General features: G+C 48.4%; 1 protein-coding gene across 3 annotated transcripts in view; it reads left to right on the top strand.

Moving 5' to 3' along the window:
• Positions 1-384: 384 nt before the first annotated feature.
• The window catches only part of WDTC1 (WD and tetratricopeptide repeats 1), a 73524-nt gene continuing 62419 nt past the window's right edge, over positions 385-11489 (top strand). For 2 of the 3 annotated variants that reach the window (XM_034959143.4, XM_034959141.4), the window contains exon 1: positions 385-705. The gene's annotated coding sequence lies outside the window, so the exon portion shown is untranslated. The remainder of the gene's footprint in view (positions 706-11489) is intronic. The other variant, XM_034959145.3, reaches the window with a different exon arrangement.

Genomic DNA, 11489 nt, shown 5'->3' with positions numbered 1-11489 from the left:
TGAGGAGCGTTTTACCTGGTGGTGGGGTGGGAGGTGCGTCCGGGTAACTAATGGCAACCGGGCGGGGTGAGCCCGCTCGGCAGGAACTCCTCGACGGCGAAAAACTACGACTCCCAGGGTGCCCCAGGGCTTAGCCCAGCTTTCCCGCCCGCCCACTGGCTGCCGGTCCCGCGAGCGGCGAAGCCCATTGGCCACGGCGGTGCGGGGCTCCCCCACTAGCAGGTTAGTGGGCGCCGCCGGCAGCAGACGTTGACCGGGCGCGGGGGGGTAAGTGGGGGGGCCCGGCTAGCCATTCTGGAAGCGGCCGGGCGCAGTCTCCGTAGCGTACCCGCCGGCTGCGAGGCGCGGGGCGGAGGCGGAGACTGCGTGGCGCAGGCGCGTTGCTGGGCTTCTCCTGGGTCCCCAGACAGCTGGAGGAGATAAACAGAGGAGGAGGAGGGAGGGGAGTGCGTGTGTGAGAGCGCGCGAGGGAGTGTGAGTGTGTGTGAGCGCGGGTGTGAGGCGGTGCGCAGGGGCGGGCGGAGGCGCTGTCCGGCCCCGGCCAGGCGCCGGGCGGGGAGCATGGGAAGGGGCTAGAGCTGCTCGAGCCCCCCAGCCCCCTCCCCGGGATCCGCGCCCCCCCTCCCGGGAGAGGGGCCGCCCCCCCCGGACGGACATGGGCTCCTGAAGTTGCGCCGCTACCGGTCGGGGGAAGAGACCTGACAGGTACGGGTCACCGCCGCCCCCTGCCCTCCGCGGGCGCCGAGGCGGGGACCGGCTCCCGCAGCCCCGGTGAACGGGCCGCCCGCTCTGGGCCGGCTCCAGCCCTGCCGGCCTGGGGGCCTGAGCCTACCCGCCTCGGGGCCCCGGGTGTCCCGAGAGGGGCCAGGCCTCGCCGGGGCGGAGGGCAGAGTGGTCCGGGGGCGGGGTGGGGGCGGAGGGTTTGGTCGGGACGCGGGGGGAGGCTGTGGGAGTCCGGGGAGGCTCTGCGGAGGGAGAGGTGGAAGTCATTCCATCATGGGACTTTTTTGCGGAGTTTTTGTTTGACATCTGATCTGGCGCCGGAGTCAGGAAGAAGGGGCAGGTGTAAGTGCTGGGAGGGCAACGCCGACCTGACCTGCTCTCTTAGCTTCTCGCTCTCTTTCTGTTTTTCTCTCTCTCTTTCTCTCTCTCTGTGTGTGTGTGTGTGTGTGTGTGTGTGTTTGTGTGTCCACCGCAGATGCCTTCAGTGGCCCATCCTGGCACCAAACAACTCTGCCAAGGTGTTTCCACCAGGCGACTGTAGCACCCCGTATACAAAGGGCCTCTGCTTGGGAACGGGCTATTCAGTACCCACTTCAAAGGGTAAATAGGAAGTGAGGAGATAGAAGAGAGACTGCGAACCAGCAGGATCCACTTCTTGGACTGAAAGCCGCAGTGGGACGCCCCCTTGCCAGACTGGTTGACTTTGCTTGGTGGCTTGGGCTCTCTCTCCTCTGCAGGTGTACTCCCAGGGTTTCTAGAGGAGAGGTACAGGGGCCTGTAACTAATGTCTTAATAGCCGAATTTGACTGTTTTCCCCAGAGTTCTTTTCTTCTGTGACTTTCTTTAACCTCCTGAAGTACTGGTAGAGCAACGTTATAGTTTTTCTCTCAAGTTGGTGATTTTAGGAGCCTGGTAGGGTGGCTGAAGCTTCCCCATTCATTCCAAGGATGGGGTAGATGATCTGGGTAAAGTGGCAGTGAAGTCTTCCCTTTCTAACAAAGCCTGAAACCGTTTTGAGAAGAAACTATTTTGAGGGCAGCTTCTGACTCAAAGACGTTACGAAATCCCCACCTAGGACACCGGTATGCCCAGTGGTCCCTACTAAGCTTTTCTGTGTCTTTTAGAGTCTTTGAGTGGCCAGCTTCTGCTCACTGTACTGAAGGAACTACTTAATGCTATTTCTGTCTTGAGTTCTGGCTTATTCTTCCTTGTGATTCTTATATCTTTAGCGGGATTGAATTGAATTTTTGCTGTTGAGTGTAATAGCCAGATCCTCTGTAACAGACCAGGGAGTAACTAGTGGGGCTCCTTTGGGCCAAGTCTGAGACTTACTGAGGTTTCTTCATTGTAGGTTGTTGTATTTCGTTGGCAGGTGGGAAATGACCTCTTCTGTCATAGTTTGTGATCATGCTGCTTTAAGGCTGGAGTCCTGCTCTCCTTTCCTTTTTTGACCTATATGGGAGCACTTCTGTTCGAGTCTTATCTCAATTTGAAGGAACAGTGCTTTTGGATCAACTCTGCAGAATAATTGAGCAGTAGCCCATATTTCTCCCTGGGACACCTTCACTGAGGGTCATGAGGGAAAGAGAGAACACGTGTAAATATTATGATGATGATGTTAACGACTATTTACCAGTTTCATACAATTGACAGTTTTTTTTAGCCGGAAGGAGTTCAGTATTGACTCATTGGGCATCTTATGTAGGGTGTTTTTGCACACCTAGACTTTAGGATCTGGAAAGACAACTGAAAATCTTGAAGCCCACTGCCAAACATTTGTGGATCTTGAGGGGCCAACTGCTAAGGAAGATCTAGACTATGACTTGGTCTTTAATTATTTTTATTTTTTTCTCCTTTTTAAAATTGTATGTATGTGTTTATTTATTTATTTTCTGAGATGGAGTCTTGCTCTGTTGCCCAGGCTGAAGTGCAGTGGCGCGATCTCAGCTCACTGCAACCTCAGCCTCCTGGGTTCAAGCAATTCTCTGCTTCAGCCTCCCAAGTAGCTGGGATTGCAGGTGCCTGCCACCATGCCCAGCTAATTTTTGTATTTTTAGTAGAGATGGGGTTTCACCATCTTGGCCAGGCTGGTCTTGAACTCCTGACCTCGTGATCCACCGACCTCAGCCTCCCAGAGTGCTGGGATTACAGGTGTGAGCCACCGCACCCGGCCTCTCTCCTTTTATTTTTATTTTTTTGAGATGGGGTCTCACTCTGTTGCCCGGGCTGGTCTCGAACTCCTGAGCTCAAGGGATTCTCGTACCTCTGCCTTCCTAGTAGCTGGGACTACAGACACGGCCTCCGTGACCACTCTCTTCTCTCTTTTTAAAAATTAAGGAATGTTGCTGACATGTGCAGTTCTGAGTCTCAGAGAGGAAGTCAAACAGAACATGTAATCTGGTGATACTTGTGTTTTCTTTGGGTCACTGGTTTAGTTATCTATTCTGTTTCCTTTCTTCTTTCCACCTCACCTTTCCAGATGCTCCACTGTATCTTTAGGCTGCCATTGCAGATTGCTGGGCCCACAAAACCCTTAGGTTGTACTTTCTTAGCTGTCATCTCTTGAAAAGCCAAAGTTCTGGCAGTTGCTATTAGAAACCAGCTGAGCGCGGTGGCTCACGCCTGTAATCCCAGCACTTTGGGAGGCTGAGGTGGGCAGATCACGAGGTCAGGAGATTGAGACCATCCTGGCTAACACGGTGAAACCCCATCTCTACTAAAAATACAAAAAAAATTAGCTGGGCATGGTGGCACGCGCCTGTAGTCCCAGCTACTCAGGAGGGATTTTCCTACTAAGGCAGGAAAATCGCTTGAACCCAGGAGGTGGAGGTTGCGGTGAGCTGTGATCGTGCCATTGCACTCCAGCCTGGGCAACAAAAGTGAAACTCCATCTCAAAAAAAAAAAAAAAAGAAAAGAAAAAAAAGAAAGAAGCCAGTTCCTTGGTGTAGTTAATTTACTTTGAGAGGTATTTGCCAGTTGGGATATGTCCTAAAAAGTGACTGACATTTTATTCAGGGCCTGGTATATCTTGGGCTCAGTGCTAGCTAGTATTTTTACTTTATCCAGTGTAACCTTCATGACTGTCCTGTGAGGTGAGAATCATTTTCCCTATTATACCTATGAAGAAACAGATTCAGAGAAATTAAGTAATTTGCTTAAGGTCACACAGCAAGTAAGAGGAAGGACTGGAATTCAAACCCAGGTCTGTCTGCTCTGTGATATTGAATTGCCTCTGGGACTGTGACACATGAAGAAGAACTGAAAAGACCAAGGCTAAGAGCCTGGGGGAACATGATACCTCATTCAAATACTTGAAGAATTGTCATGGGGAAAGGAAACTGGATGTTCTCTGTGATTCTAGAAGGCATCTCAGGATTAAATGACATAATTTCCAAGAAGGTAGACTTTGGTTTGATAGGAGATAATGTAGCTTTCTAAAAACAAAATGGGCTGCCTTGTGAGGGAGTGAGTTACCCATCATTGCAGATATTCAAGCAGAGAGTTTGCCACATCTTTTTTTTTTCTTTGAGACAGAGTCTCACTTCGTCATCCAGGCTGGAGTGCAGTGGCATGATCTCAGCTCACTGCAACCTCTGCCTCCCAGGTTCAAGTGATTCCCATGCCTCACCTCATCATCCAGGCTGGAGTGCAGTGGCATGATCTCGGCTCGCTGCAACCTCTGCCTCCCAGGTTCAAGTGATTCTCATGCCTCAGCCTCCCAAGTAGCTGGAATTATAGGCATGTACCACCACGCCCATCTAATTTTTGTATTTTTGTAGAGATGGGGTTTCACCATGTTGACCAGACTGGTCTTGAACTCCTGACCTCAGGTGATCTGCCCGCCTCAGCCTCCCAAAGTGCTGGGATTACAGGTGTGAGCCACCGCGCCCAGCCCTGGCTAATTTTTTTGTATTTTTATTAGAGACAGGGTTTTGCCATGTTGCCCAGGCTGGTCTCGAACTCCTGAGTTCCACCTGCCTCGGTCTCCCAAAGTGCTAGGATTACAGGCATGAGCCACCGCTCCTGGCTTTTTGTTTTTTTTTTTATGAGACAGGGTAGATGGGAAGACAGGTGTGTGCCATCACGCCTGGCTAATTTTTTAATTTTTTCATAGAGATGGGGTTTCACTATGTTGCTCAGGCTGGTCTCAAACTCCTGGGCTCAAGCAGTCTGCCTACCTCAGCCTCCCAAAGTCCTGGGAATACAGGTGTGAGCCACCATGCCCAGTCTCCCTGTCTGTTTGATCTTTAAAACCTAACATGGCTTGGCACGGTGGCTCACACCTGTAATCCCAGCACTTTGGGAGGCCTAGGTGGGTGGATTGCTTGAGCCCAGGAGTTTGAGACCAGCCTGAGCAACATAGTGAAACCCAGTCTCTACAAAAAAAAATTTAAAAATTAGCCAGGTGTGGTAGCATGTGCCTGTATTCCCATCTACCCAGGAATCTGATGCGGGGGCATCACTTGAGTGCAGGAGGCAGAGGTTGCAGTGAGCCAAGACTGCGCTACTGAACTCCAGCATGGGCAACAGAGACCCTGTCTCAAAAAAAAAAAGCCAGTTGTGCAGTGGCTCATGCTTGTAATCCTAGCACTTTGGGAAGCTGATGTGGGCAGAGCTCAGGAGTTGGAGGCCAGCCTGGGCAACATGGCAAACCTGTCTCTACTAAAAATACAAAAAATTAGCCAGCCGTGGTGGTGCACACCTGTAATCCCAGCTACTTGGGAGGCTGAGTCATGAGAATTGCTTGAACCTGGGACGCAGAGGTTGCAGTGAGCCAAGATCGTGTGCACTCCAGCCTGGGGGACAGAGTGAGACTCTGTCTCAAAAAAAAAAAAAAAAAAAAAAAACCCAAAAAAACTAACATGTATTGAATATTTAGTATATACCAGGCACTTGCTAGATACTTTTTCTTTCTTTTTTTAAGACAGAGTTTTGCTCTTATTGCCCAGGCTGGAGTGCACACGATCTCTGCTCATTGCAACCTCCGCCTCCTAGGTTCAAGCAATTCTCCTGCCTCAGCCTTCTGAGTAGCTGAGATTATAGGTGCACGCCACCATGCCTGGATAATTTTTGTATTTTTTTAGTAGAGATGGGGTTTCACCATGTTGGCCAAGCTGGTCTCGAATTCCTGACCTCAGGTGATCCACTCACCTTGGCCCCCCAAAGTGCTGGGATTACAAGCATGAGCCACCAGGCCCAGCTCTACTTTTTCTATAATGTCTCTTATAATCTTCAGAGCTCCCCTGGAAGGAAGGTATTACCATTATCCCCACTTTACAAATGAGAAACTGAGACTCTAGACTAAAGTTAAGGAATATGCTGGAGGTTACACAACTAGTAGTGTAGGGCTGATATTTGAACCCATATCTCCTCCTTAGCTCTGTGACCTAGGGTCAATCATGTATCCTCTCAGAGCTATAGTTTCACCTATAAAATGAGGCTTATTGTAGTACCTACTTTTTAGTGGGTTTTTGAGGACTAAATGATGAAATATATCCTTTTTACTAGACCTCACTGATTGCCCTCAAGAGCCAGGGCTTGGATGTAAAGGAATACCACTTAGTTGGCTTCTTCTGGGTAAATTCAGGCCTATGTGTAACTCTGAGAGTTCTAGGGCCCATTCTTTGAGCTATTAAGTAATAGCTGCTGACTCCTTGAAGGGCTTTGTGGCATTGAAGACTAATACCTTAAAAACTTTTAAGCCTGGGCTGGGTGCAGTGGCTCACGCCTGTAATCCCAGAACTTTGGGAGGCTGAGGTGGGCGGATCACAAGGTCAGGAGTTTGAGACCAGCCTGGCCAAGATGGTGAAACCCTGTCTCTACTAAAAATACAAAAATTAGCCTGGCGTGGTGGCGGGTGTCTGTAGTCCCAGCTACTCAGGAGGCTGCGGCAGGAGAATCGCATGAACTCAGAAGGTGGAGGTTGCAGTGAGTTGAGATCGCAACACTGTACTCCAGCCTGGGTGACAGTGAGACTCCATCTCAAAAAAAAAAAAAAACAAAAAAACTTTAAGCCTGAATAAGGGGAGGATGCAGTCAAAAGGCCAGAGTGTATAGGAGGCAGTGTCAGAGGCCCTGTGCAAAGAAAATTCTCAGCTACTACTGCAGAGCCAGATTTGAGGGTCACCGTTGGCATTTTTGTATTTATTGTCTTCTTTTAGGATACAAGGTCACAACTGCTAGAGCTGTAACAGAGCTCAGTGCCAAGAATAATGACCCTTAATCCTCCGTATAGCCATCTGGGGAGTTATTAACCCCATTTTCTTGGAGATGGGGTGGAGAACAGGATCAGACCTTGCCCAGGGAGCTCTCCAGAGGCTGTCGAGGGCAGTGTTTGGATCAGGACTTTTGTACAATTTTGTCCTTATTCATGACCCCCAAATTCTATAAAACTGCTTATCCTTCAACCTCTTAGGGGGCCTTCCTGAGAATGGGAGCTAGGCATTCATGGTCAGGGAGCTTCATAGTTGAGGCCTGAGTGTTTGGGTGCTGATGGCCTACCTGGTTCCCTTTTGAGTTACACATCTGGATGTAACACTACTGTCACTGAGTTAGAAAGGAAACATTTCTAACTTGAATGGTTTAGTTTTCCTTGACCTTGCAGCTAGTAGTAGAGTTACAGGATGAAACTCCAGAGCCTTCTCCACAGGAGATATTTTGAATTGTGGCAGGATTTGTCAGGATGCAAGTTAAAGACTGCAGATGCTTTTAAATAGTGAAAGAGTATAGCATTATCAAAATATGCTCCCTTTTCTCTGTTTCCTTCCACTATCTTAAGGTAATTGTGGGTCCTAAGAGCAGACAGGAAAATTAGCTATGATCACTGGAAAACAAAGTTCTGAAAACATCCAGAAAAAATTTTCACAAAGCTCAAACAAGTGGCTGGGTGTGATGTCTCATACTGTTTTTTTTTTTTGAGAGTCTCGCTGTGTCACCCAAGATGGAGTGCAGTGGTGCAATCTTGGCTCACTGCAGCCTCAGCCTCCTGGGTTCAAGCGATTCTCTTGCCTCAGCCTCCTGAGTAGCTAGGATTACAGGCGTGTGCCATCACGCCTGGCTAATTTTTGTATTTTTAGTAGAGACGGGGTTTTACCATGTTGGCCAGGCTGGTCTCCAACTCCTGACCTCCAGTGATCCTCCTGCCTTGGCCTCCCAAAGTGTTGGGATTACGGGGATGAGCCACCGTGCCTGGCCAGATGGTTCACACTTGTAACCCTAGCACTTTGGGAGGGTGAGATGGGAGGATTGTTTGAGGCCTGGACTTCATGAACAGCCTGGGCAAAATGATGAGACCCCCATCTCTACAAAAAATAAAAATAAAATTAGCCAGGCATGGTGATTTGCACCTGTAATCCTAGCTACTCAAGAGGCTGAGGCAGGAGGATCCCTTAAGCCTAGGAGTTCAAAGTTGCAGTAAACTGTGATAGTGCTACATTCCATTCCAGCCTGGGGAACAGAGCTAGACCCTGTCTCTTTTTTTTTTGAGACGGAGACGGAGTTTCGCTCCTGTCACCCAGGCTGGAGTGCAATGGTGCAATCTCGGCTCACTGCAACCTCTGCCTCCCGGGTTCAAGTGATTCTCCTGCCTCAGCCTCCCGAGTAGCTGGGATAACGGGTATGCACCACCACGCCTGGCTAATTTTTTGTATTTAGTAGAGACAGGGTTTCACCATGTTGGTCAGGCTGGCCTCAAACTCCTGACCTCAGGTGATTCACCCACCTCGGCCTCCCAAAGTGCTGGGATTACAGGCGTGAGCTACCGCACCCAGGCGACCCTGTCTCTTAAAAGCTCAAACAGCAATACGGAGCCCACTGGGCAGGGGAGAAGACATCAAGGTGAGTTTTTATCTAAAGCTTCCCAGAAAGTAAAGCATTGCTTAGAAGCAGCTCTCTTCTACAGAGAAAACCTCAAGCAGTCCTACATGGGATTATTTAAGCCAGGAGCCTCAAAGATGGCTAAGAAGTTTCCTGAAGATGCTTTGGTGATGAGTCTATCCTACCAGCGAAACCTTTCCCAGAAACTGTCCTTGTACCAACTTCGTCCATGACCCTGAAATGGCACTCTTTAAATTTGTGTTTGAGATCAGCAGAGTCAAGGCAGCTTAACCCTAAGGAATGGTAAGAGACAAAGTTTCAGCAGCTTCCTGAAATTGTATCAATACTGATATTACAGGTGTGAGCCGCTGCTCCCTGGCCAGTAATTTTTTTTTTTTTTTTTTTTTTTTTGAGACTGTGTCTCACTCTGTCACCCAGGCTGAAGTGCAGTGGCATGATCTCGATCTTGGCTCACTGCAACCTCTGCCTCCTGAGTTCAAGTGATTCTCCTGCCTCAGCCTCCCCAGCAGCTGGGATTACAGGCGCCTGCCACCATGTCCAGCTAATTTTTGTATTTTTAATAGAGACAGGGTTTCACCACATTGGCCAGGCTGGTCTGGAACTCCTGACCTCAAGTGATCTGCCCGCCTTGGCCTCCCAAAGTGCTGGATTACAGGTGTGAGCCACCACACCCGGCCCAGTAATTATTTTTTAGTGGCCAATGGCCTGGCTCCTGGAGTCAGACTGTATAGGTTGACTCTCTGTCTAAGAACTGTGTAGCTTTGGCAACTTCACTTTTCTGTGCCTCAGATCCTGCATCTGTAAGATGAGGATAACAATAGCACCTGTCTCATAGGATTATTATGAGGAGTCTGTGAGATGACACTTGTAAAATGTTAGAATGTTCAATAAATATTATTTAATAGGATCAGTGTCAGGCATTTTACATGCAAGCGCTTCTGTTCCTCCTCACCCTGCAGAGGTAGGTATTATCAGATTAGGAAACTAAGGTTTAGAAATGTCAAGTCAGGGTCTGGCATGGTGACTCATGCCTATAATCCCAACACTTTGGGAGGCTGAGGTGGGCAGATCGCTTGAGCCCAGGAGTTCGAGACCAGCCTGGGCAGCATGGTGAAATCCCATCTCTACAAAAAAAATAAAATGCAAAAATTAGCCAGGTGTGTGTGGGTGGTGCATGCCCGTGGTCCCACCTACTCGGGAGGCTGATGAGATGGGAGGATCTCTTGGGCCCGGGAGGCAGAGGTTGCAGTGAGCTGAGATCATGCTACCACACTCCAGCCTGGGTGACAGAGCCAGACCCTGTCTCAAAACAAATAAAAATTTTTTAAAAAAAATTAAAAAGATGAAGAGACGTAAGAGGTATAGAAAAGAAAAAAAAAATTAAAAGAAATGTCAAGTCAGACAGAAAATAGGTGTCAGAACTGGGATTTGAACCTAAGATCTGTTAGGTCCACAGCTACACTCTTCATTTTATTATGCTCTTTCTTTCTTTTGTTTTGTTTTGTTTTGTTTTTGAGACAGCGCCTCACTTTGTCACACAGGCTGGAGTGCAGAGGCACAATCATAGCTCAATATAACCTCAAACTCCTGGGCTCAAGCAATTCTCCCTCCTCCCTCCTGCCCCAGCCTTCCTAGTAGCTAGGACTACAGGAGTGTGCCACCATGCCTGGCTAACTTTTAAAAAACTTTTTTATAGAGACAGGATCTTACTCTGTTGCCCAGACTGCTCTCGACCTCCTGGCCTTCAAGTGATCCTCCTGCCTCGGTCTCCCAAAGCACTGAGATTACAGGCATGAGCTACCACACCTGGCCTTATGCTATTTCCAATGACCTTTATGCATTGAAAGTGAAGTTGAGTCCTTGCTTCGTTGCATCTTTCATCTTTTTTGTAGGATTGCTCCAATAGAACCACTATAAATAGAGTGAAAGGAAACTTGCATACATCTTTGCATAATTCAGAATGTTGAAAGGGGGTCAGTTGTCACCCTGGTTGGGGGCACGTCTCTGCTATGGGAGGTAGCATGTCCAGAGGAAAGAGAATACAGATGTTTTAGGTTCCATCTCTGGTCTGCTGCTAACCAGTAGTGTCTACTTAAAATCTCAGCATAGTGTCATCGGAAGGGGTTTTGTAGCTTATCTCAGAGTCCACCTCTCATTTTACAAATGGCAGAATAGACTGAGAGAGCAAAATGCCTCACTCAGGGTCATACAGCCAGTTAAAGGCAGAGGCTGGCTTGGAGCACAAGACCCTAGATCTCCCAGTCCAGTGCTTCTTCCTCAGTACCATGTAGTATTCTGCTTCACTTCTCCCTTGTTAAATGGGGATTATTATCGTATATGAATATTCATAGCAGCATTATTCATAGCAGCGTTATATTAGCTTTCTAACTTCCTAAAAGGATTGTTGCAAAGTTCAAATTAAAAGCTTGAACAAAAGTGCTTTGATAGGTATAAAACATTGTGTGTAAGGCAGTCATGCCATTATTCATTCAGCAAATATTTATTGGTGCCTGCTAAGCTTACATCACTCCTGGAAGACCAGTGGGATCAATGGATGAATCGGATGAAGAGCAGGCCCTCAGCATGCTTTTAATCTTCTAAGAAAGAGAAGCCACGTAAATAACCACAGCTCAAGGTAGGAGACAGATGAAGGAAAGGCTAAGAATGGAATTTTCTTTCCATAACCTGTGATTTTGAGGTAGAGAAAAGAAAGGGTTTTTTTTGTTTGTTTGTTTTTTTCAGACGGAGTCTTGCCCTGTCACCCAGGGTGGAGTGCAATGGCGCAATCTCGGCTCACTGCAACCTCCGCCTCCCGGGTTCAGACGATTCTCCTGCCTCAGCTTCCCGAGTAGCTGGGATTATAGGTGCCTGCCACCATGCACAGCTAATTTCTGTATTTTTAGTAGAGACGAGCTTTCACCATGTTGGC

This window comes from Pan paniscus, chromosome 1 (assembly GCF_029289425.2).
Source record: "Pan paniscus chromosome 1, NHGRI_mPanPan1-v2.0_pri, whole genome shotgun sequence".
Classification (NCBI taxonomy): Eukaryota; Metazoa; Chordata; class Mammalia; order Primates; family Hominidae; genus Pan; species Pan paniscus.
This window is presented reverse-complemented; position numbering and strand designations above follow the sequence as displayed.